The sequence below is a fragment of the Gracilinanus agilis genome, chromosome 1 (genome assembly GCF_016433145.1).
Source record: "Gracilinanus agilis isolate LMUSP501 chromosome 1, AgileGrace, whole genome shotgun sequence".
NCBI lineage: Eukaryota > Metazoa > Chordata > Mammalia > Didelphimorphia > Didelphidae > Gracilinanus > Gracilinanus agilis.
Genome location: NC_058130.1, coordinates 387,488,222 through 387,512,573, shown reverse-complemented (window position 1 = coordinate 387,512,573; position 24,352 = coordinate 387,488,222). Strand labels below are relative to the sequence as shown.

Genomic DNA, 24,352 nt, shown 5'->3' with positions numbered 1-24,352 from the left:
TTAGCTTAGGGTAAATCAACCAACCAACAAGCCAGGCAACCGGTCTCTTAACCTCTCATTTTCTAGCCACAAAATGGAGAGAAGGCTGCTTGCTATGGGATAACATTCATAGTTACTTGGGAGCCTCAGGAGAAAGGACTAAAATTTCATGCTTCTTCCCCTGATCTCCACCACCCACAGTCAGCAAATGGCCAAAAACAACTCACAAAAATTTTGAAAAGCAAACAAGGTGCTCAGTTTGTTCCCAGATTTGATGATGGAAGATGATGATAGGCAAAGACAAGGGAAACACCCTTTGGGCTTGTGCAAGCAGGGAGAGCTTAGGACTGCAAATTAGGAGATGGGGCTCCCTTCCAAGTCCTGCCATCGACAAACAGACTCAGACGTGATAAACGCCCTTTAGAAAGCACAAGCTAAAAAAGCACTTCTGGTCCCTCTGAATTCACAACTTTCTGTCTCTCTTTGTGCAGCATCACCGTCACTTGGCAGACTGCAGCCTAAAGGCCTTCATTTGAAAGACTTTCTTGACTATTCTGGCCCACAGTGATTCATCCCTTTTCTTTAAACTTCAACAGCACCTCTTGTCCTGACCATTCCTTTGGTCACTTAATCAAGGACTGCCTCAAAAGGTTACTTAATTGTTTTATAGGAGCAAGTCTAAACTTCCCAAGAAGGGGGTCAACTCCTTGAAAGTAGGGGCAACTTCCTAGGCTCTTTTGTAAAGACATGCACAGGGTATGCTCAAGAAATACTTGGTGAATTAACCTAATTGACAATGCACTTTTTTCAAAAGATCCAGGTGTTTCTGGTGCAGTTGAACCCCATTACATAGTCTTCTAGTTTTGTATCCATCTCATTTCTTGTTCTTTTAGTTTTTCTTATGAAAAGTTCATCCTTAGAATTCCTTCTTCTGACAAAAAGTATTTTCCACATCCTCCCTTTAGACCCATCTATTCCCCCATCTCCAAAACCTTTCCTAGACCCCATTTTCTTCCTTCCCCAACCTTTATTTAAGCCACTCCTTTGGCTTTAACTATGTTGGTATGCAAAAGACACACAAGGTCTTCCTTTCTAACTTAGATCTCCCTCTAGTCAAGTCCCATATCTCTAGAGCTCCAAATGACCACTCTGCTTTTATATTTCGCCTCACTTTTCCCTGACCACAAATGAGACATAAGCTACTCAATTTTCTTCCAATAAGAAGCTGTGTCTTTGTGCCTTTAAAACTACATTAAATTTTGTGCCTTTAAAACTACATTACCCAGGAGCTCACTGACTTCCTGTTTTTACGTACTGACGTAGACAGGAGATAAATTTGGTGGATTTCTGGGGCTACTGCTCTTCTCTTGAAATGAGGGCAGCTGTGAACACAGGACTTTTGAACAGGGAGATTAGCCTGGCATGTGGTTTTATTTTACCTTTTTATTCCTTTACTTCTAGTAATTATTAATAAATCTTAAAAATATAATATTTGAAATTATATCATTTATTGATTTTAATTTTTACAAAGCTACTTTCAAGAAATGGCTTTGGCCTTAGTTAAAAAGGCCTAGATTCTATTATTCTAGTATCTATAGTCTAGTATCTCTTTGATATACTCTGGTGTGTGACCCTTGAACAGTTCCTTAGCTTCTTAGGATCTGAGAAATCTCTCTAAATCCACATGTTGCAGAACAAGTGGAAATCTACATCAGGAGAGAACATTTCCCAAGTGAATGAAATCAAAAGTCCTGTCCAGAATTTCTATTCTTTCTTTTTTTTTTTTTAAAGAAGCAACCTTGAGGGAGAACTGAGAAACTGGCAAGAGGTACAAATTGTCTTATCAATTAATATCCAACCCTCCCCCCACCCGGACCTGAAATTATGAGGCTTAGAACTACCTAATGAATAGTTAAGGAAAGTTCCTAGAGAATGGCACAGGATGTCAGGATCAAGCAGAGTATAAGGGTTGAATCCTATTTCAACTGAGCCTCCTTGCAGCTTCAGACCAACAGCCTCTGCATTATTGCTTAATAATGGGACTTGGGTTAGCATGCTTATAAAAGCAACGTTTCTTTTTTTTTCTTCTTCTTCCTAGGTACACTTGGAAAAACAAACCCAATCACAGTGCTGATTATCTCAGGAAGAGGGAATTCTAACTTGGGGGGAACAGGAAGTCTCAGTTATTTACATTTCAGAACTGTACACCTCAGCACATTCCTTGGGAGAACACTGGAAAGACCCCAGCCCTCACTGAAATTTCCATCCCTGTTCTGAGCCCATAGGCTCAGTGAGCCATAGCACATTCATAGTTGGCACAGTCTAAGGACAGAGTGCCAGCCCTCTTAGTTGGGAGAGAAGCTCCATGTTCCCACGGTTAGCCCCTTCACCATGATCTTATTGTCCACTTTTCCCAGACATGCACAAGTTTAATTTCTCTAACTAATGAAAGTGAATTCACTTTGGGGAATCCTGTCATGGGACATAAAATAATATGACTTCCAAAGGTCAGATTTTAAGACCTGGGACCAATTCATATCTGACTGGCTGAAGAGGGCAGGAGCATGAATGAATGATAAAGAATTTATTAAGTATTTACTAGTGGTCAGGCACTAGCCTAAGGGTTGGGGATACAGACAGAAGCAAGCCAGACAGTCCCTGCCCTCAAAGGGCTTATATCCTAATGGGAAAAGGCTATACATAATAGAGAGTCAGAAAGTGAGAAGAAGGAGGTCATGAGCTACAACATGACTCAGAAGTGGTTAGAAAGTGACATAGAGGTTCTGCTTCTTGGCAAGATGAGGCAAAAGCTCACCTCTCCAAGACCAGGAAGGGCAGATTCCAGATCATTCCAGTGGAAAAGGCCATATGGAGGCAGCATGGACTGAGAACTGCTTAGGCATTTTTGACTCTGTGATCCTTTGGGGAGTTTTCTTAGCAAAGATAGATACTGCAGTGGTTTGCCGGTTCTTTCTCAGCTCCTTTGACAGATGAGGAAACTGAGGCAAACACAGTTAAGTGATTTGCCTACGGTCATACAGCTAAGTGTCTACATCTGGATTTGAACTCAGGAAGATGAGTCTTTCTATCTCGAAGCTGGCACTCTATCCACTGTGCCACCAATGTACAATGAGAATAGTAAATGATTAACCATCTAAGAAAAAACCCCAAATAGTAATGCTAAAAAATAAAAGTCAATGAAATAAGACTTGCAAGAAATACAGATCCAGATATATAAAAAGACAGTTTTATAGCTTAAACAGCTACCAACTACCCATTCTTCTAGGGACTTTCTGAAAAATAACAATTGCACAAAAGAGAAGCTGTGGACAAAGAGAGCCAAGCAGTTTTAGAGAGAAATATATTCTTGTTCTAACTGAGCATGCTCATGTCATCTTCTCCTTGCTGTCCAGTGCACCATGTTATTAGCAAAGGAAAAGCAGAAAGTGTGTATGACTAAATCATTTATAAATATAACCCACTTTGATAATGGCTTCTCATCCATGGCTTGTGGATTATCCTGATTCTAAATTCTCTGAGTGATTTCAAGGCAAGCTCTGTCAATCCTTGGCCCTGGGTTCTAGCACCATTTTTTAAAATGCAATTTTATCTTCAGTTCCAAATTCTCTCCTTCCTGTTTTCCTTTCTTCCACCCAATGAGAAAGCAAGAAAAACAAAATCTGTTCCCAATATATATAGTTAAGCAAAACAAATCACCACAATAGCCATATCCAAAGGGGGGGGAGAGGAGAAAGGGAAGAGGAATATTTCAATCTGCATTCCATAAGTCCATCACCTCTCTCTCTGAAGGTGGGTCATATGTTTCATCATGAGTTCTCTAGTATTATGGTTGGTCCATTGAGTTGATCAGCATTTCTAAAACTTCCAAAGTTGTTTTATCTTCATAGTATTGTTGTTATTGTATAAATCATTCTCCTGGTTCTACTTCACTCTTTATCAGTTCATACACATTTCCCTAGGTTTCTTTGAAACTCTTCCCTTCATTTCTTACTACATAATAATATTCCATCACTTTGATATGCCATAACTTGTCCAGCCACCCAAATGATGGATAACCTCTCAATTTCCAATTTGGGGCAGCAATGTGGTTCAGTGGATAGAATGTAAGGCCTGGAGTCAGTAGGACCTTGGACACTTCCTAGCTATGTGACCCTGGGCAAGTCACTTAACCCCAACTGCCTACTTCTTACTGCTTTTTCTACCTTGGAATTATATTTGTATTGATTCTTAAAAGATAAGGGTTATAAATTTCAAAAAGGTTTCTAATTGTTTACCACGATGAAAAGGCAAGCTTTAAATACCTGTGTACATATGGATCTTCTTCTGATCTAAATGGGGTATAATTATGGAATCACCGAGTCAAAGAGAATGAACAGTTTAACAGCTTTTTGGCATAGTTCTGAATTGTCCAGCATCATGGTTAAAGGAAAATTTCTTCAAAGCAGGGCTCGTAAATATTTGTAAATGCTACAGAAGGCCTCTAGAACATGCTGGATAAAGCTAACATCAAGCCCTCTGGATCTATTTCTGTAGCTATTTCCAAACATCATCATTGTGTAGTACTTCCTCCCCACAGACACAGATACAGCAAGTATTCTGTGCTCCTCAATAAAAAAAACAAACTTGTAAGATTCAGTTCTCATTTCTTTCTTGTTTCCATTAATGAATTTCTAGACCTTTAATTTTGCCAACTACAATGAGATACGGACATGTAGAAAGACAGACCAAGAAAGGGACACTGAGAGAATAAGAAAGAGAGAATACATATGCTGTCATTTGCTACCAATATGATCTTGGAAAATCAAATAACATCTCTAGGGTTCAGTTTCTTCATCTCCAAAATGAGAGGGTTGGACTAGATGACCTTTAAGAAGCCTTCGAACTTGAAATCTTCTGTCCTTTGGACAACTTTTTAATAATAATAAAGCAACTAGCACTGATATATATATATACATATATATATATATGTATATATATATATAGCTTTGAGATTTAAGAAGTGCTTTACAAATAAAATACTAGCAAAAAGACTCCAGGAAGTTATCACAAGGATCATTCACTATGATCAGGTGGGATTTATCAATCACATAGTGCGATGGGGATATGATTGGGGTTTTCATGTTAAAGGATCACTCTACTGCAGATATGAATAACACAGAAATGGGTTTTAAACAATGATACATGTATAATCCAGAAGGAACTGCTTGTTGGATTCAGGAGGGGGAAGGAAAGGGTGGGGGGAGAGGAACATTCATGAATCATGTAACCATGGAAAACTATTCCAAATAAAAAAGGGGGTGGGGAAACTGTTTTACAAATATTATCTCATTTGACATTCAATTACCCTGGAACCTACTTTACATATAGGGAAACTAAGGCAGGTTCTGGTTAAGTGATCTGCCCAGGGTCACACACCTAGCCCATTCCTGAGGCTGGATTTGAACTCAGATCTTCGTGACTCCAAGTTCAGCACTCTATACACAGAGACATCTAGCTGCCTCCTTGTTGGTGAGCCCTCTGAACTTTGCTTGGCTAGTCCCCAGAGAAGAGACATACCACCTATCACTAGGTTCATAGTGTAAGCATTGCCAGCTTTACAGGAAGAACTTCTCAGAGTTTCTTTCCAATGACAGAGTCTTCTGTGATAATACAGTAATAAATACTCTTGATGAGAACTGGGAATGTCATCTCAATTTCTATCTTTACTTTCTCTGGTCTTGTTACCCAGTGGGAGATACCAAAGTCTGATTAAACTCTCAGATTGAGATTACAAAAATGACTCTTACCTAGCTGGCAGGTGCCCTATCAGAGTTTTGTCCACCCTCTCCACACCTACCCAAGCCTTGCTCTTTCAGTCCTCCTGGGTCAGTTCCATTGCTGCTCATGGATGAAGGGAAATCACCACAGTGACCCCATCTGTCAGTGCTCAGCACTGAGACCAAGGCAACCAACTTTATCTGATCAGCACTAAACCCCACCAGCCTGGCCAGACCCATTGCAGGGTGTAGCAAGAACACAAAAGTCTGGGTCAGACAGTCAGATCTGGAAAAATGGTTTTCTGTGGTTGTCAGGGCTGAGGGAGCTGGAAGTAGGAGTATAGATGGAGCAATGCATGAAACCACAGGGAGGTTCAGGGGAGAGAACGCTTAGCCACTGGCTGATGGCACTTGGCCCTCTTCAGCAACACTGACTTCCTGGAAATAAAGTTCCATTTATTGCCTTAAACTTAGGCAGACTAGAAGGAGGCAACCGGGGCACAATGAAGGGAGGGGTGGAGATAAAACATGGAACAATACTAATAAAATGGTAAAATGATCTCACAGCAATGTTTTAAAAAATCAAAACAGATTCACAGATCTAAGACAGGTAGGAACCTTAGAGGCCACTAGAATCATTTTACTAGGCAGCTAAGTCGGACAGTGAATAGAGTACCAGACCAAATGTCAGGAAGACTCCTCTCCCCAAGTTCAAATCCAGTCTAACGCACTTCTTAGCTGTGTGATCCTGGGCAAGACACTTAACTCCAATTGCTTCAGTCTCCTCACCTGTAAAAATAAGTTGAAGAAGGAAATGGCAAACTACTCTAGTATCTTTGCCAAGAAAACCCCAAATGGAGTCAGGAAGAGCTGGACACAACTGAACAACAAACTAGGTCTAAAAGAGGTTAAGTGACTTGCCCAGAGGCCATAGGGATGGCAAGGTCAAGATTTAAATCCAGGTTCTCTGATTACAAATACAGTATTCCTCCCACTGCACCACACTGCTCCCTAAAAACGAATTACTAAATTCAGTTCACAAATATAAAGATTAGAACAGGAAATGGAAATACTTGAGCTTAATCATGGTTCCTTTCAACAGGTCTCAGTGCTCTGGAGAGGGATTCCCAAGCTTTTGAGGATGTGAGACTCTTTGGCAGTATGGTAAAGCCTACTGATCCCATCTCAGAACCATAATAACTTGCATTTATTGATGGTTTGCAAAGAGCTTTACAAATATTACCTTTTTTTTTCTCACCACAACTTTAAGACTTTAGGAGATGAGCACTATATTATCCCCATTTTACAGACAAGAAGACTGAGGACAAGGGAAGTTAAAAGACTTACCCAGGATTATAAAACTACCATCTGAGACTGGATTTGAACTCAGACGTTCCTGACTAGGTTCGGTATTCTATCCACAGTGCCACCTAGTGGCACAAAATAAATACAATCTTTAAATGAATAAAAAATAAAGCACATCAGATTACAAAGGAAATCATTTATATTGCAATTATATTAATGAATATCCATAATTCCATGATGAAGCATGCTATCTACCTCCTGGAAGAGAAGTAATAGACTCAAAGTATAGAATGAGATTTGCATTTTTGGACCATTACCAATTGTTTTGCTTGACTATGCATATGTTATAAGGAATTTGTTTTGTTTTTTTTCCACCCAGGAAGGTGGAGAAAAAGTAGAGAAAATAAATTTCTGTTCATTTTAAAAATCCAGCAAAAAGAAGACACTATTTTATTTCATTTGCAGAGGTTCACAAATATGGCATGTTGCCTATATTTTTAGACCTTTTCAATATATTGATCACTAGATTTTTTTTCTATTTTTAAAGGAGTTTTTTTGTTGTTTGTTTTAAAAACCCTCATTTTCTGTCTTAGAAACAATACTGTGTATTGGTTTCAAGGTAGAAGAGCAGTAAGGGCTAGGCAATGGCAGTCAAGTGACTTGTCCAGGGTGGTCACACAGCTAAAAAGTGTCTGAGGCCAGATTTGAACCTAGAACCTCCTGTCTCTAGGCCTGACTCTCAATCCACTGAGCCACCCAGCTTCCCCCTAAAGTTTTTTCAAAATGTTCTTTAGAACACTGGATAATAGCTCTCTGGGAGAGTATAATGATGTAGGATATTAGGGAATTTTTAGTGATGTATTAAAAAATTAATAAAAATTTATTTATAAAAAGTTATTCATTGATGCAGAGTGAAAGGAGCAGAACCAAAACATTATGCACAGAAACTGATACACTGTGGTATAATAAAATGTAATGGGCTTCTCTACTAGCAGCAATGCAATGACTTGGGACAACTCTGAGGGACTTGTGAGAAAGAATGCTATCCACATCCAGAGAAAGACCTGTGGGAGTAGAAACACAGAAGAAAAACAACTGCTTGATCACATGGTTTGATAGGGATATGATTGGGGATATTGACTCTAAGCGATTACCCTAGTGCAATTATCAATAATATGGAAATAGGTCTTGATCAATGATACATGTAAAGCTATGGGGAGAGAGGGTTGGAGGGGGGTCATGGAGAGGGAAAGAACATGAACATATAACCATGGGAAAATATTCTTAATTAATTAAATAACAATCTTCACTTAAAAATAATAAAATAAAAATTTTAAATTAAAAGTTATTCTATATATACATATGTGTATATACAAAAAATATATTTAACTTATCCATAGACCACAGGTTATGGCCCTTTTTTTAAAACATCAATTCCACTGAGGGTACATATCACTTTTAGAGAATAAGGAAGAAAATCTAGCTCTTTTAATTTTCAGGAAAAACTGTATTTAATCTTGAAAATATGAGAGAACCAGAGGCCAGACCTGTGCTTCAATAATACCAATCGGACAACTATATTAACTAGAGAAATGGGAAACTAGAGTCAGGAAGACTAATTAGGAGGCTACTACAATAATTCAGGAACAAAGTGATAAAGGTCTGACCTAAAATAATGGCCAGGTGAGCAAAGAAAAAAGGAGAGATTTGCAGGTAGAAAAACAAAATCCAGCAAATGTTTGGAAGATGGGAGTTGAGGAAGGAAAGAGTTCAAGGATGATTCTAAGGTCTCAAAACTTGGCAAACAATTTACTAAATCATCAGCCCAATTAACATTTTTGGGAGGGGGGTAGTAATAATAGCAATCAACCTTTAGTTCCTGGTTGACAACATTTTACCTCCCACATAGAATGCAGTTGTTCTGAGCAGGGAGATAAGTGGCCATTTCCAAGAAGACTCCCTGTTGTCTCTGCTCTGATCAAGTTATTCTGTTAATATAGACAAATGAACAGGTGATTGTGTCTCCTCCTCAGCTGTGATATATAGTCATTTTCAGCATCAGTCTCTCTGAGGCTGCCACATAATGAAATCTATCTCTCAGACCCAAGAGAAAACTTAATAAGCTCCTTTAAACTAAGGATTGCTGCATTCTTTGTATTTGCATCCTCATACCTCGCATCCAGGTGTTTAATAAATGCTTGCTGATTCATTGATTGATTGATGCAGCCTGGCAATTCCTCCTGCAGGCACTATAGCCACAGCCACCGAAGACTTAGAAAAGAAACTTCTGACCAACAAAGTCCTCAGCATTATCAAATGGTTCAATGTCAGAAACAGATAGGATTTTATCAGTGTAAATTGCAGTAAAGAAGAGGCACTGTCATCCACTTTGTTGTTATACCCTAAGGACCACAGGATTCCATCTAACTTGCAGCTGAAACCTTTCCATATATGTTTTCTCTGCTAATAGAATATGAACACCTTGAGAGCAGGAACTGTGTCACTCTTCTCTTTGTATTCCCAGTACTCATAACAATGCTTTCTTCATATTAGGCATTTAGTAAATGCTTTATTTATTCATTCATTCAAGAAGACATGAATACAACACTGGAGTCTCTCGAGACTGGAGGACTAGAGCTCTGACCACACTGGAAATCTTGTTATTTTCTGGACTTGTCTCCTCCCTTTTCCTATGCTGAGAACAATCTTCACCCTATTCCTTCTCTGTTGAATGCTGAAACTCTGCCCATTCTTCCAGGCCCAACATAAAGTGCCACCTCCTTCAATAAAACTAGTCCTGATTCACCCAGCTGGATGTGCCTTGGCTCTCCTTTAAACTGTAGCACTGTCTTTTACGGCATCTACTCTCTTATCTTGTATTCTAAACATTTCTACCACCAACTCCATCCCTACTACCAAAATAAAAATTCCTTAAGGTCAAGAAATACATCCTATTTGTCATTACATCCCTTTTAGTGTCTTGTACATAAGAGATAGCCAATGAATTTACTGGACTGAATCAATGTCCGAAGAATTAACATCTTCTCAAAACCAAAACTCAATCCACAGATGCTTAGCGTAATAATAATAATAGTGGACCCACATTTTGTCCTTTAAGGTTTTTAAAGAGCTTCATCTAATTTGACACTCCCAATACCCTTGGAAAGTAGGGGGTTATTATGATTTCCACTTTATGCCTGAGAAAATTGAGCCTCATAGAGTTTGAATGATTGTCCCAGGTTACACAAATACTATTAAGTGTCAAGAAGCAGGATCTGAATTTAGGTGTCCTCACTGAAAAGCCAGTGGTTTTTCCATGATACCATACTACCTTCAATTTCCTCATTTATAAATGGGGATAATAATATTTGTAGTGTTTTGCTCAGAAGTTTATGAGGAAGGTCATTTATAAACATTAAAGCACTATAACTAAAAACATCAAATGCTTATTATTATACAAGGCAGAATAAGATGTGGCCCATATTTCCAACAATAAAATGAGCAATAATGCTAACAACACTATAATAATGAGAGTTAGCACTTACATAACACTTCAAAGATCTATAAGGGCTTTTTATCTCATTTGGTCCTCACAACAATTTTAGAAGATAGGTACTATCATTATCCCCATTTTGCAGGTGAGAAAACCAAGTCAGATATAGGTTAAATAACTTGTCCAAGGTCATACAGCTAGTGTCTAAGCTAACATTTGAACTCAGATCTTCCTGACTACAGGTTCAGGGCTCTACCCACTGTGTTACCTAGTAGTCAAAAAGATTATGACCTAGTTGGGATGATAAGACTTCCCACTGCCAACACAATGTAGTAAAAGAGACCCATCAATAGAGAGCTAAAGGCAAGTGTTATATAGCAAACCAGAGGAGAGAAAGATTGCTACTGACTGGTGATAGTCAAGAAACACTTCACAAAAGAGAAAGAACTTTATTTAGGCTTTGAAAGAAGTCCTTGAGTCTTTGATATTTCTCCTAATTCAGAAGTCTTCCCTTCTTTGTAGTAACATGACTGAAAGTAAAAAAGGTTACATCTTCAGAGGAGGAATCGGAGACAAGTGTAATTTAACCAACTTTTCAAGACCCTTGGTTGTCTGGAAGAACATTTGGGATGTGACCAGTTTGCTTGTCAATTTTTTTTTAATCCTTACTTTCTGCCTTAGAATCACTACAGTATATCAGTTCCAAAGCAGAAGAGTGGTAAGGGCTAGACAATGGGAATTAAATGACTTGCTCAAGGCCACACAACTAGGAAGTGTCTATGGCCAGATTTGAACCCATGACTTCCCATCTCTGGACCTGGCTCTCAAATCAGCTGAGCCACCTAGTTGACCCCAACATTTAGCCTTGAGTGGCTACTATCATGCCACATTTAGAGTGTGGAATCTTTCCACCCTAGTCAGATGATTTGTGCAGGACAATCAAAATAGAAGTCATTCTCCTGAGAGAGAGTGTGGTGCAGAAAAAAGCGCACTGAGATTGGAACCAGAGATGTAGGTTCAAATCCTGATTCTGGTGTGGCCTTGGACATGTCCCTTTCCCAATGGGTCTCAATTCTGTTACCTACAAAAATGGATTGAAGATGTATGAAGGGGCTTATAAGGTACGGTCTCTTCCAGCACTAAATTCTATGATCTTAAAGAGTTCCCCTAAGCAGAAGAGAAATTCCATAAAATCTTCATTTTGCTTTTTTCTTTTTTTTTTTTTTTGCTGCAATTTTTTAACTAAAAGAAATGTGACTAATATTTGGCAAAATATGAAAAAGAATGTATAGTTCAAATTACCTCATAGTGACAACCCCTGTGCAGTCAATACTTAGAATAGCCCATGGCCTTCAGTGAGCACTTTATAAATTCATTCATTCATTTATTCATTCATTCACCTTAGAAACACTTGCCCCCAATGAGATTATTTCCCTTTGTTACCTATGACCAAACTCTAGCTGGCCAGCCGTTAGTCACCGAAGACAGGCCTGATTTGGACTATTAGCTTTAGAAGAACAGGTTCAGGGTTCTAAGACAATCTCAGCCTGGAGTTATCCCAATTTGAGAGAGTGTAGCAAATTAGGTTGAGCCCAGGAGCTAGAAAATTTAAACTAGTTGTGAAACAAAAACAAAAACTGAGGCCCTGCCCAAGGAAAAAAATGTGGAATGTGCCACCACCTAACACTGGCACTCTGCCTTATCAGGCAATAGAGATTCAGACCTGGGCATAATAGTAAACTCCAAGCTAAATGTAAGTCAAAGGGGCAGCTAGGTAGCACAGTAGATAGAGCAGTAGTTCAGAAGTCAGAAGGGCCTGGGTTTAAATATGACCTCAGACACTCCCTAGATGGGTGATTCTGGGCAAGTCAGTTAACCCCAATTATCCTTACTGCTCTTCTGACTTGGAATGGATAGCTTCTAAGACAGAAGGCAAGGGCTTAAATACATACATACATATAAGTCAATTCTATGACCAGTATCTAAAAGCAAACCTGATCTCAGGCTGCATTAATAAAAGTACTGTGTTAGAAATGGGGGAAGTTGTGGTCCTGATGTTTTCTCCCCTGCCCAACACCTGGAATTTTGTGTTCAATTCTAGGTGCCATATTTTGGTAAGGACTTTGCAAGCTAGACAGTATCGGCTGTTTTACAAAATTTAAAGTACTATGTAAATATTAGCTAACAATAATACATTACAGAAGGACTATTCTTTAAAAGCTCAGACTTGGGGATCAATGCAGATTATTCAAGAAAATGGTGAACATCACTACTACCAGCAAAAATTTAGTACCTACCAGGTACTTAGAAAGGCCCAACATGAGGGTTAAAATTCTACACCAAAAGGTCGCTATTTTCCACAAACCCCCCCAAAAAATGCCTCCTCTACAAATATAGATTTCAAATCATCCTTGAGAATTTAGCACATACACTGACTGGACTCAGTCTTATCACAGACAGAACTATTACTCACAATCAACTGCACATACCAATGATCCATAAAACTTCAAGAGTAATATTTTTAGCAGATGTCACCACACTGAATGCTCATAATCCCCAACTATGTGGAATAAAAAGCTTTCAAAATATAGAGATCTAGAGAACAAAAGCAAGGGACCAGGATATGGTACAAATCATTTCAATCTCCCCATCTGCTTTGAAGTTTTCCTGAAAATGTTTTCAGTGAGCCTACAGAAAAGAACTTATGTTCTAATACATTTATTCATTTACAAAGAACAGTTATTTTATCTACCTTTTGAATAGTCCACAGAACACAGAATACAATTAAAGCAGCATTGGAACTTGCCCCAGGAAAGTTTCTATCTTATTCCTATCAAAAGAGAGGAAAATAAAACAATATCATAGGGGGCAACTGGGTAGCTCAGTGGATTGAGAGCCAGGCCTAGAGACAGGAGGTCCTGGGTTCAAATCCAGCCTCAGACACTTCCCAGCTGTGTGACCCTGGGCAAGTCACTTGACCCCCATTGCCTACCCTTACCAATCTTCCACCTCTAAGTCAATACACAGAAGTTAAGGGTTAAAAAAATATATCATACAGTCTATTCCATTCATGTTCATTATCAACTGAAATAGATTTTTTCCAACATGATTTTGAATTTGGAGACTGTGACTCTTCATCCTGGGGAAGATAACCAAAGGTCTTGAAGCCAAGCCTCACAAGAACTGATTGAGGAAATTAGGGATATTTAGCTCAGAGAAGAGATGATTTGAAGTGGTGGAGGAACATGATAACTACCATGTGGAAGATGAATTGGACTTGCTCTGTTTAGTGTCTCTCTCTGCCTCTCTCTCCCTCCCTTCTCTCTCCCTTCCTCCCTCCCTTCCTTCTCCTTTCCCTCTCTCTGTCTCCTCTTTTCCCTTCTTCCCTGCCCATTCTACTTAGGCTGCCAGTGAAACAGTTCGCTCCTAGTATTGGTACTTAGAGCTAGAAATCCTGCAGACCTTCTGTAATTTTAGGATTTAGGATCTTGCCACCCTGTCTTCCCTCTGCCTCATAGCCTGCTAATGTTCCAGTACCAGTAAAGAGTATTCTTTGTTTTTTTTTTCTGATTTAACTGAGGAAGGGTAGAAAGGATAGTGGAAAAGATCAATCACAGATCAATGACAGCGAGTAACATAAATGTACACGGAATTTTGTCCTTTCAAAGTCTCCATATATGCCATTGAGAAACTTCACTTATAATCAGATAAGGCTCTGTGACGATAGGAACTCTGGTCATGAAAACCAAGCATTCAATGCACCACAGAGGAAGTCATATCCTATATGGAAGTCTTTCTATGAACCACAAAACAATTAGCTATTTGTTTGCTCCCTTTTCCCACAAAAAGAATTTCTCTTAATAAGTGGAGAGAGATTTCCCACGGACATGAACAAATGGTAACTTCCAGGGCTCTAATATTAGCTGAAATACCATAAAAACACAGATATAAAAATGTGCTCAGCTAGCAGACCACAACAAAAGAAAGGTTGGCAATATTGAGTGGTGGTATACAGGGCACAAAAGATCCAATAAAGAGAGCCAGTGAATAAGAGGGCAAAAATCTAAGCCATTGAAATCCTGGGAATTATATATGTGTGATTACTTGGAGAGCTAAAGTCTACCACTGCATAAACTAGTAAGTGTTTGGATAAGAAAATTCATACAGCAAATAAAAGGCAAAGTTTTAAGGCTGCTGGAGACCATTTGGATCATACAACTTTAGAAAACTTATGTGAAAAATTGTTAATACATGTAATTAGTAAAATAAAATATCTTAACCAAAAAAAGTTCATTCTTTGTTGTTCAGATACCATTACCTCAGTGAAAATCCATAGCCAAGTCCTCAATGGTTTTTCCAGTTCCCAAATTCTGCAGATAACTGAAAATGACAAATGGGAGGCCAGAAACATAAAACATTCAATGGGATGCAGCAAAGTAGTAGGCAAAGCTATAACTAGGGTGAGGCAAACAAGACTTTGTTCCTGTGCAGCAAAAGTAGGGGACACTGATGACACTTCTATTCCTTAAGTAGTTAGCAGCATGGAAAAAAAACTGATGTTGGCACCCAGCAAGTAAATAATCAGTTAGAATAGGGAGCAAACAGATGTTTCCTTCCCCTTCCCTCCACTGATGAGCTCCATTCCTGTCAGCACTTCTTCTGACAAAAGCTACCTAAAGGGTAAAAGTTGATTTGTGGGTACACACTTTATTGTCTGCCCTGATGCCAAGATTACTAGTTATAGTTCTGTTGGCAGAACTAATAAGATACACAAAGCCTAGGGGCTGTTAGATCTCTCTTCCTTCTATGGAAGCTCACTTCTGGAGGGCAATACTTCTGTCACTGTTAAAGGAGAAAGCTCCTGGTTGCCATGTTCTAGGTCCGGCTCAGATTTCAATAGCAAATATTAATTTCTGAAAACTGACCTCTTTCCCTCTTGCTTCTTACTCCTAGAGAATGCCTCATTTCTCCCCTTTCTTTGCTTGCCTTTAAATTTTGCCCTCTGGATCAAAACAAAGGGGAAAATACCTACTTGTACAAAAATATTTATAAACAGCCCTTTTTGTGGTGGTAAAGAATTGGAAATTAAGAGGCTGTCCACCAATTAGGGAATGGCTGAACAAGTTGTGGTATATGATGATGATGTAATACAATTGTGCTTTAAGGAATGGTGAACAGGATGATTTCAGAAAGAGCTGGAAAGACCTATATGAACTGATGCAGAATGAAGTAAGCAGAACCAGAACAATGTACACAGTAACAGTAATATTGTTTGAGATCAATTATGAAAGACTTAGTGGATGGTTCTGAAGGACCCATGACAAAGAATGCTATCTACCTCCAGAAAAAGAACTGCTGGAGTCAGGATGCAGGTCAAAGCATAATACTTTTCACATGAGTTTGTGTTTTTACATTGGGGTTTTGGTTTTGTATGCTTATAAAAATGAACATTATGAAAATACATTTTTCATAATAATACATGTATAACTCAGATCAAACTGCTTACTATCTCTGGGGAAGGGAGGAAAGGAAGGGAGGGAGACAGACAATTTGGATCATATAACTTTATAAAATTTACGTGGAAATTTGTTAATACATGTAATCAGTAAAATAAAATATCTTTACAAAAAAAAGTTCATTCTTTGCTGTTCAGGTACCATCACCTCAATGAAAATCCCTAGCCAAGACCTCAATGGTTTTTCCAGTTCCCAAATTCTGCAGGCTTAACTGAAAATGACAAAGGGGAAGCCAGAAACACAAAACAAAATGTTCAATGGGCTGCAGTGTGTCAAAAGGAATCCCAACGTCAGCAAAGTCCATTTCCCAGCAGGGCTGCCAGCCAGGCCAGCCACTGCTGACTGCATTTACACTGAAGAGCTAAGCATGACATGCACTCTCATTGAATCTACTCCCATTCTGATGAAGAGCTGTTTATCACATCTAAGGAAGTCGCTATAGGGTCAACAAGTATAGGCCATGGCAGATAAGTCATTTAGCAAACACCCTGCTGTCTTTCTCAAGTGCTTGCTACCATGCAAAAAGAATGATTTTATTTCTTCACAAGGGATTAATCCCCCCCCCCAATATTTATCTTCCCAAATTTACTGCAAGATCAGGAGGAGCCAGGTATCATAAACATGATAAAATTCAGGCACAAATTCCTAATCATCTAATGACTCCTTCCTGGTCTCCTTAGGTAGTTCCCTGACCTTCTGGCCTGTAAACATGAGTTTCCCAAAGATCTGTCCTGGTCTTTCTCTCTAAACCAGGGATTCTTAACTTTTTTTGGTGTCTGGACACCTTTGGCCATTGCATAAAGTGATGGACTTTTTTTTGAGGAATATAATTTGTCATAATTGAAGGAAATGCTAAATTTCCAATAGACATTAGTGAAAATAAAGATGTAATTTTTCCCTATCCAAGTTTAGAGACCCCTTGAAATCTACCCCTGGACTCCTTGAGGGTCTTTGATCCCAGGCTATAAACTAGAGCCCTAAATTCTCCACCTTAGTAATGATTCATTCCTATAGGTTAAATAAACACACCTAAGCTAATGACTCTCAAATCTATACCTTCAGCCCTAATCTATCCTTCAAAAGCTATCTCGTAATTCCCCCTGTCTGCTTTACATCTCCAACTGCATTCCCAATACTTCAAAACTCACCCAGGTAAAAACTGAAGAGCTCTTCTTCTTCTACTCTAAAGTCACTGCTCTATCTCCAAACCTAGTATGGTACAGGCTTGCCATCATCCTGGTGCACATAATCTGAGATGACTTTGGCAACTTCCCTCAGGTTGTGTCAGCAAGTCTCTTGACTGGGACAAAGGAGTGTCCTGCTAGCCTTATGATCATACCCTGGAATCCCATGATCTCCCTAGGAAGTCGTATCTACCCTACTCCAGGAAATCTTTTCTGATTGTGCCAGTCAAGAAATATCTTCCTCCTCAAACCTCACAGAACACCTTATTTTATAACTCTTCAAAGACTTCAACATTTGTGCTTTCTTCCCTATTGGAATGTGAGCTCCTTTATCTTACTTTCTTTTTCTCCTTTTTACTATCTTATTTTCCTACTTGTAGACCCAGCACTTAGCATAGCATTTTACATATAGTAAATGTTTGCTCAATACATGCATTATTCATTCATTCAACAATGTTGTTCAATCTTTTCAGTCATGTTGGACTCTTCCTGATGCCATTTAGGGTTTTCTTGGCAAAGATACTAAGTGTTTGCCATTCCCTTCAGCTCATTTTATAGATAAGGAGCTGAGGTAAACAGAGTTAAGTGACTTAGCCAGGGTCACAGAGATAATGCCCAAGGCCAGATTTGAACTCATAAATATGATTTTTCTGATACCAAGTCAATGTTCTATCCACTACAACACCTAGCTGTCCCATTCAACAATACACCACAATATTTCGCAACATCTATGCTTTTCTTATATGTATCTTTTCATTAGGCTATAAACTCTAGGAAGAAAGGAAGAATTATATAAATTTTGGATTCTCCCAACAACTAGCAGAATGCTCCACAAACAATTGGGACTTAATAAATTGTTCAACAAGTGAATGAACCTGTATACTCATTAATTAAATTTTTAAGGAATATTTAATAGAGATAGAGTTTTACATCACTGACATGCTTATCTTAACTGTAATTATCCTAAATACTGGAGAGGCAGCTAGGGGATCACCGGATAAAATGTTGAACCAGGAAGTCTTGAATTAAAGTCCAGAATGAGATGCGTATTTGCTGTGTGACTGGAGAAATTTCTTTTTTTCTTTGTTTTTTTTGTTTGTTTGTTTGTTTTAAACCCTTAACTTCTGTGTATTGGTTCCTAGGTGGAAGAGTGATAAGGGCAGGCAATGGGGGTCAAGTGACTTGCCCAGGGTCACACAGCTGGGAAGTATCTGATGCCAGATTTGAACCCAGGACCTCCTGTCTCTAGGCCTGACTCTCAATCCACTGAGCTACCCAGCTGCCCCTGGAGAAATTTCTTAATTTCTATCTGACTCATTTGTAAGACACTTAACCCCCATTGCCTAGCCCTTACCACTCTTCTGCCTTGGAACCAATACATAGTATTGATTTTAAGACAGAAGGTAAGGTTTTTTGTTTGTAAGTGCTTAGCACAGATCCTTGCACATAGTAAGAGCTATATAAATGGGTTTTTTTAAAACCCCTAAGTATAGATTCCAAGGCATAAGAGTGGCAAGGACTAGGCCAGTGATGGCGAACCTTTTAGAGACTACAACCCTCATGCCACATGTGAGCCCCTACCTTACCCTAGACAGATAAGGGAGGAAGTGCTCCCACTGGACTGCTGGGCAGAGGGACGGGTGATGAGAGAAATGTCCTTAGGCACACATGGAGAGGGAAAGGGGAGCAGCCCCCTCTGGCACTCATATCGTAGGTTCACCAACACAGGACTAATGAGGGTTAAGTTACTTGTCCAGGATCATTCAGCTAGGAAGTATCTGAGGCCAAATTTGAACACAGCATTCTCCTCCTATCTCTAGGCTAGCTCTCTATCCACTGAGCCACCTAGTTATCCCATATAAATGTTTATTCCTCTCTCATTCCTCCCTTCCTTAAATGAGATAAGCCATACATCTAATCTATACTCCAGTGATTCCCAAAGTGGGTGCTACCATCCCTTAGTGGGTGCTGCAGTGATCCAGGGAAGCGGTGATAGCCACAGGTGTATTTATCTTTCCTATTAATTGCTATTAAAATTTTAAAAAATTAATTTCCAAGGGGCTAAGTAGTATTTTTTCTGGAAAGGGGGTGGTAGGCCAAAAAAGTTTGGGAACCACTGCTATACTCTAACCCAGAGTTGGTGAATGTTTTCAAGTTCATGTGCCCAAACTACAACTTCAAGCTACCTGTGAGCCTCCCTGCATTTCCCCTGAGAGTGAAGGGAGGAAGTGCTTGCTTTGGGCAGCTGGATAGAAGGGCAGGGCATGCAAAAAATGTCCTCAGACACTGGGAAGAGGGAGAACAGAACAGCTTTCTCTCTCTCTCTCTCTCTCTCTCTCTCTCTCTCTCTCTCACACACACACACACACACACACACACACACACACACACACACTGCCAGCCTGGCATACATGCCAATACTTCACCCCAATACAGGTCTAACCCTAATAGTGCCTAGTAAAATACCATGCATCTCAGGGACATCAGTAAATAGTGATCTTTATGGACACCTTAGATCTCACTGATACTTAATATTCAAGGAAACTGATTTATCCTTAACCCCACATCCTCAAAACTCCCTCCCCTCTTTATCTCTCTCCCATGCCACCCCCAATGGCATCTGGACCTACAATTTGTCTCTGGCTATTCAGGAATGCTTTCTCTCACCTGTACCCTCTGGGCTTTACTCTTTTGCTAATGTTTTTTACATTTGCACTTAGACTTAGACTCTCGTGCCAAAGAGTGAGAGATTGTGAATCCCCTTATGACTCTGGTAGAAAACAAAGTGTGACTGAACAGTCTTGTAGAGGTCCCATTCAAAATAAGGGAGGCCTAGAAAATATGGTGAAAGGTAACAGATGGTACAATCCCACAATAACATGGCACAGAGGCCATGCTTGCTGGGCTGGAATAATGGGTGATCTATGGAAGTGCAAAATTTGCAGCTGCAGATGCTGACCTACTGTTGAACGTGATTCAGGTGCACAGAAGAAATTTCAGGACTAGTCACAATGGCAACTAGTGAGAAAAGAAAGTATACACATGAGTGCCCTGTGTGTAATTGTCTGTCTCCCTCTCTATCTGTCCCTCCCCTCTTCTCTTTTTCCTTCCTTTTCCTCTCCTCTCCCCATCTCTCTTGTCTCTCTGTCTCTCTGTCTCTGTCTCTCCCTCCCTCCCCCTCCTCACCCCTCCCTTCTTCCTCCTCTGCTCAGGAGCTACAATATAACTCCTGCAAATCAAAAGATGATATCAAACAAACATGTTATCTCCTCCATCCAAATAGCACACATTCTAGATATAGTAGAATCCCTAAAGGCAGCATGGAATACTGGTACTTGGAATCCAGAAGACCTGGACTCCAATTCCACCTATGACACTTATTAGATGTATAACAATAGGCAAGCCAACTAACCTCTCTTAGCCTCACCATTATCATCTTTAAATTAAGTGGAAGAGACTAGATGTCCTATCTTTCTCCACCAGTCTGTCAGCTCTAAGTCTATAATTCTGTGATCTCTAATGCCAGGCACTAAAACTATGGTTTTACCCACCCTAATCAAAATCTCCTCTGCCACTTGCCCCACCCCATGAGACATTGTAAGGATTTTACACTTAGTAAATGTAGGGCTCTCCATCTGGAAAATGCCTAGAGAACACAAGAAAAAAATGGAAAAAGGCTTCACAATTTTCTTTCCAGAATCAATTAAAAAGCAGTTGTCTGCCTCCATGGATTCAATCATCAGATGTGACGAGCATTTCTGACCAATAACACATAAAACTAATAGCCATCCCAACCCCAACCTATTCCCTCTTCCCACTTTCAAATGTTTTTTTTTTGTTTTCTGCCAAATAGATCACCAATAGAGTTCCCCAGAAAACAAAAGACTGAAACCCAAAATTTACTGAACCAAGGCCTGGTCTAAAGGAGCACAAGAAGGAAAGTTTGCCTGGCTGACAGAAGAGAAGCAGGACTATATTGAGACAGGAGGGGACCAAGGACTTATTAACCTGTCTGCAGACTCTGGTTTCTTATATCTGTTTCCTACCACCTCCACCACCTACTAAATGTCTGAGGTGAATGAGATTTGTGTCTCAGCAGAATGAAGGCTGGAAAATTTTAAAGCCTAAGTCAAATACTCTAACATTTTCAGTCCTGAAGTCTCTGAACCATTCTAGTTTCTTGCCTGGTCCAAGTGGTCTGCTCACTGGTCTGTTCAGCAATTTCCAGCCCAAGGCTAAAAATGCCCTTCTGAGCAGAGAAAGAGCAAAGCTTTCTATGGATAGTAAAGTATGAACTAAGTTGGTCTCCAGGCTCACATGACCTGTCATAAAACAAAAGGCCAGCTCACTCATGAACGAAGGAACCAGGGAGATGCCGAAGCACTAAGAGATTAAAAAAAAGTATGATCTCTTCACCTCTCACTAACTTCCCAGGAACCAGCAATATAGGCCATACAATAAGTATAGAATACACTGTGGCTACTTAGTCAGGGGATCAAAAGCATGATAACAAAGAAGCCAAGGGTTTAAGTTCAGTTTTACCGGTCCAGGACACCAAAAAGATTAAAAACCCCTGCCCATAGCCCATAGAAGGGACTCCCAACTCTAGCAATCTGTCCCATAACTGTGTGTGTGTCATCACACACAAGAATGGCAAAAAGGACATAAAAGGTACAGGGCCATTTTGGATTTGTTCTATCCACACCTTCTCTTTATCATTGCTAGGTTCTGCTCTGAGCATAAGGAATTAGTTGTTTCTTGAACTAGAGAGTATGCTCTTTGAAGGCAGAGAATGTGTTCTACACAGTGTATCTGTGTATCCTCCTATAAACCTGGGGTAGCACTGGTCACCCAGAAGCACATAATATGTAATAACTCATGGTGACTAAGTTAATACTTGAAGATCTTTCTGAGAAAATACAAAATAGTCCACCCACTGTATACTTAAAACTGCATGCCACACACTTCTGAAAGAGAAGGGAATTTATCTCTGTGCCCTTACTTCTTGCATGTCCTTGAGGATTCAGTTAGATGTAATATTATTTCTCTCTCCCTGTCCTACATTCAACTAAAATCCAACTTTGTGCATTCCAATGCCCACAAGGCTTACTGTAAATATTTCATGCTGCCTCCTGTACAAGAGAATGCCAGAATTACTGAAACTACTAAACTCAATTCGTGTTTTGCTCCACTGACTTTCCATGGCAACCCTGGATGGGGAGGGGACTTAGAGGATTCAGAGGAACACAGGATGTGGGTCAGGATCTCTGTACAGCCTCGGTCTCAATTAAGCATTAACTAAAAAGAATTCTGACACTTAAAGAGCAGCCTTTTATTAAGTTACTCAAAATACTGACCTTCAGCTGCTCAGCTTCTCCCCAGGCTCCAGACAAGATGATTATATACAATCTTGGAGTTGAGTAAGGACTACATTAAATTATTTAGTTGTAGATCCTGAAGGGTCTTGAAGATAATTTAGAAGTCATTAGGTTTCTATCCCCTTTACTTAACTTGCTGAGGAAACTGAGGCCCAGAAAGGGAAATGATTTGCTCATAACCTTGCAGTTAGCTTAATGTCAGAGCCATGATCAGAACCTGGATCTCCACATGCCTTACATGCCATGCTACTTCTAACTTACATATGGTTTGGGAGAGTATCCTGTTTTCTTGGATGTGTTAGCACAGACAGTCAATATACTGGCCCTGAGACTGGATTGTGACTACTAGGAAGACCATAGCTCCCAGAGGATTATCTCCTCTATAGCTGAGGGAGACTTATCCTTTCTTTCCTTGTTGTATAAGTTTTACATGCCCTGCTCAGGATCAGGAGCTTTGGTCACTGATGCAGGAAAAGCTTCTCTTGTCCATGCTACTTGGAGAACAGGGTCCTATTATGGGGTCCCTCTGGTCAGAGAGATCTAGTCAGTGTTCCCTGGAGAAGGGTATGTGGGAAAGGTCTTGTGTTAATAGCAGATCAGCGGTCCATGTGTATGAGATGGAACAATAGAAGACCCTAACCTACTCCCAACTCCTTTCCCACCAATGACTTGGAGATAGGCAAGAAACTAAATTGAGGGAAATTAACTGTGATTGCCACCACACAAGTCTGAATAGTTTCTTTTTAATTTGCTGACAAAGTTTCAGAGTTGCCCCTCATTTCATACACTATAAACCTAAAACTGTCCTTCCAAAATGAGATCCTGATGGTAAGGCCCAAGTCTGCATAAATTTGGAATAACAGTGTAGTAAATTCTTGATGATTTAAAAAAAAAACAAAAACGCTAGGAGCAGCTGGGTAGCTCAGTGGATTGAGAGCCAGGCCCAGAGATGGGAGATACTGTGTTGGGTTCAAATCTGACCTCAGATAATTCTTAGCTATGTGACCTTGGGCAAGTCACTTGACCCCCATTGCCTACCCTTACCACTCTTCTGCTTTGGAGCCAATACACAGGATTGACTCCAAGACGGATGGTAAGGTTTTAAAAAAAAAAAACCACTCAGTTTTCTATGCTTTGCAGTTTCTTAGGGTTTTACCATTTCTAACCATGAATTTTCCAAGCATTTCAGCTGCAACGTCATGCGGCCTTGGAGAAAATACTGATCAAGGCACTCTGTGGTTGAACTGATATCCACCCATGAGCTATAGTCAGTCACAGGAGTTTATGTCACTGAGATGTAATAAAGGCCATCTGGATCTGGTTTAAGTTTAGGCTCTCAGGAACAGGGCTGGGGTGGGAGGATGGGGGTAATTATCTGAGCAAAACCAAAAATTATTTGTCTGCCTATTGCTGCTGAATGAGCCTCTATAGGAAAATAAACACATACGTTGGAAGGCAATGAAAAAGCCAAGAGTTCACAGTGACCAAATAGAAGCAAAAATTTGTATTATCCCTTGATAATTTTAACTCCAGTGATGCACAAGATGAAAACTATGGCCAGGCTGGAGAAGAGGATGATGAAACAAAGCCAAATTAAGGGGCCCCCTAAAATTAGTGCTCTTTATTTTAAGAGACCAAGTCTTTGACCTACCACATTCCTGATAAAGAGCATCTGTGTGATTTTTTTTAAAGAAAAAGAAAAATAGCCCATATTTTGGAA

General features: G+C 39.7%; 1 protein-coding gene across 1 annotated transcript in view; it reads right to left on the bottom strand.

Annotated features, from left to right (window-relative positions):
• The window catches only part of PDZD2 (PDZ domain containing 2), a 348,778-nt gene that overhangs the window by 214,999 nt on the left and 109,427 nt on the right, over positions 1 to 24,352 (bottom strand). The gene's annotated exons all lie outside the window — the stretch shown is intronic.